At 27.8% G+C, this 2,978-nt stretch overlaps 1 long non-coding RNA gene across 1 annotated transcript; it reads right to left on the reverse strand.

Moving 5' to 3' along the window:
* Nucleotides 1–228: 228 nt before the first annotated feature.
* LOC106679371 (uncharacterized) lies at nt 229–1,899 on the reverse strand. Its single transcript, XR_001342951.3, has 2 exons — nt 1,784–1,899; nt 229–623 (listed from the first exon to the last, which is right to left on the reverse strand). It is a non-coding gene; the product is annotated as an uncharacterized lncRNA (long non-coding RNA).
* Nucleotides 1,900–2,978: the final 1,079 nt, after the last annotated feature.

The following is a 2,978-nucleotide window of genomic DNA, read 5'->3' on the forward strand; positions in this document are numbered from 1 at the left end:
ATGTCATTAATCATACCATGTTTGTGCTAATGATAATTCAGGTTGTATTGAGTCACACTGTCTTATTTTAAATTAAAGAATACTCTTTAACCTTTTATGGTTAAAGAATACTCTTTAACCTTTTATGTCTAGCCTAATATTATTTTCATTTATATGTTATATTTAAAATTAAAACATTACATTATATTTTATCCAAGCATTACTACAGGTGTGCTAAATAAAAGAAAATTTTAGATTTAATAAGTTTTATTATGCAGAAAAGTTTACATTAACATAGTTAAGACATAGAAATTTTTGTGAAAAATTCAACTTCAAAAGTAACATAAACATTGAAAATTAAAGTGGTAAACAGTACACTTATCAGATAATACAATAACTGAAAATATATTGGAGCATTACAAAATCCAATTGGACTATTTATTGCCCATTCCAGCACTCTGATAATGGGAGACGGGATCTCCTGAACTGAGGTTTCCCTTATGAGCTTGTGCCTGGGCGGCTGTGCTACCTTCCTTGATCCCGCTGTCGTCTACACCAAGTTTTCTTGCTACCTCCCTTTGAGCATTGTCATTTTCTTTTTTAAGCTTTTCAACCTGTTCGTATGCTTTCTGGTTCGACGACATCTGGAAACAATAATAATAATAATTATATGTTATGTTTATAAGACAAATTGACACATATCTATGCAATTTTGAGTATCGAACTCAACTGAAAAAAACAAAACAACACATTTGGGATTTTTTTATAATAATAATAGTGAAGTCAAAACCTACGATATTGGGCTTCGGAACATTTTCCTAAAATAATTTGAAATATTTTACCCAACAAAGTGACACACTTTTTAGTACAAGATCTCAAGAGAAGAAAAAAAAATAGTCATTTTCCCCCAATTATTGATTACTTTAATGAAAACTAAGTATAATTACTAGTCAAAACTGATGAGTCTGCCAAGTATAGGTAGCGGGAATAAAAAATGGCAGCTGTATCAAAATATTTAAAAAATTTTAATTTTTCATTCGGAGCTCTATATCTTTAAAACTACCGACAACACTAGAAAACCTAAGAGAACATAGTTTTAAGTTACGAAAATATCACTAAACTATTTATATTCAATAATTTCCCAGACATAGCTTGTTAAAAAGCAACATTTTGTAAAAAATGTACTGAAAAATCAAAAATTCGTGAATTTATTTATCTTAAAAACCATTTAACGTACAGATGTCTATTAGCATTCAAATTAAAGATAGTTAAACGATACTTATATTAACAGGAATAGTACTTTCCATAATATTTGCTAAAATAAATTGATTTATAGTTGTTCGGACTATATTTCATGTGCAAAATTTATATTTATATGCGAATATCATAAAAACTACTACTCGTACGAAAATACGTGACGTAAATTACTTTATATTAAGTTAAATTCCCTTTATTTTGAGTGCTGACAGACATATCAAGTCTCATGGCTCCTGAGGTATATTATATATATCGAAATACATTCACTAACTTCTGATTTTTCCAAACAACATCCCAAAAATAACACAGAATTTTTTAACTTAAATTTTTTTTTCTACCTAATTAAACATAACTTTTTCTATTTCTTTTCATTTATCAAATAATTATATAAATATACCTCTATCCTAACAAGAAATGAATTAGGAATTCATTCATGAATTTGAATGACTATTAACAATGATTTATTATATATTTCGATCTAAAGAAATAAGCATTGTTATGTTCATAGAAATTATAAATAAAACATTACTATGTGAAAATAATTTACCTTTGCAAGATAAACGGTGATTGACGGTGGAAGCGCAGTTGACTAATGCTGAATGCAGTATGACAAAGTTTCTGTAGTGCCGAGGGTTTATATAGTTTTAGCGTACCATCATGGGAATCACATAGTATTTGAGGGAACAACAGAAACACTGTGATTCACATATCTATATATAAAAGATCGAATCTGTAATTTACATAACTATTTAGCAAAATTATTTAAAATAAATTAACTAAGTATCTTCCGACCAAATTATTTTTATAATTATTAATAACAACCCACTATTGAGTCTTCATATAATACATCATAGTATTAGTATTTAGTTATTTCTCTCCATTTTTTATTACTTTAATGAATACTATGATTTGATTACTAGTCGAAATTGATAAATCTACCAAATATATTTGGGACAGAATAAAATATGATGGCTCTTTCAAAATGTTAAAAAATAACATTTTTCTTACTAAATAATTCAAAAAAACTATCCAAATTATAGTCTCAAAACATTTATTTCATTCACACGTCCAACGTTTCGGCCAATTCGTATTTATTAATAAATTGTGGTAAAAGAGAAATAATTTGACTGTGTTTTTATGTTTTTGACTTATTAGGTGTTTATTGTATTTTGACATATTAGATGTAAATATTTTGACCTGGGCAGGATAGCCTGTATGGAGTTTTTTAAAAAGGGTTATGTCTCATAGTAAATTAAGATTGTCCCTGAAGATGGCCGAATTGGCCGAAACGTTGGACGTGTGAATGAAATAAATGTTTTGAGACTATAATTTGGATAGTTTTTTTGAATTATTTAGTAAAAAATAGCCAGTCTCAAGAAAGAAATTTAAAGATTATAAATAACATTTTTCATTTGGAGCTCTATATCTTTAAAACTACCTATAACAATAGAAAATCTAAGAGAACGTCATTTAAAGTAGAGCGAATTAGCTAATAGAGGTATCTACGTTCAATAGTTTATAGCTTTTTGAAAAGCAACATTTCATAAAAATGTTTGAAATTTGAAACTTCCTACAGCACTGTAAGTCCTAAGAGAACATCATTTAAAATAGAGTAAATTTGCTAAAATATGAGCCATACTAGAGCTATTTACGTCGATAGTTCCCGAGTTACAGTTTATTTAAAAACAAAATTTGATCTATATCTCAGGAACCATGAGACGTACAATTGTCTACTAGTAATC

This window comes from Halyomorpha halys, unplaced genomic scaffold (assembly GCF_000696795.3).
Source record: "Halyomorpha halys isolate HHAL.00 unplaced genomic scaffold, Hhal_1.1 Scaffold199.1, whole genome shotgun sequence".
NCBI classification, from domain to species: Eukaryota; Metazoa; Arthropoda; class Insecta; order Hemiptera; family Pentatomidae; genus Halyomorpha; species Halyomorpha halys.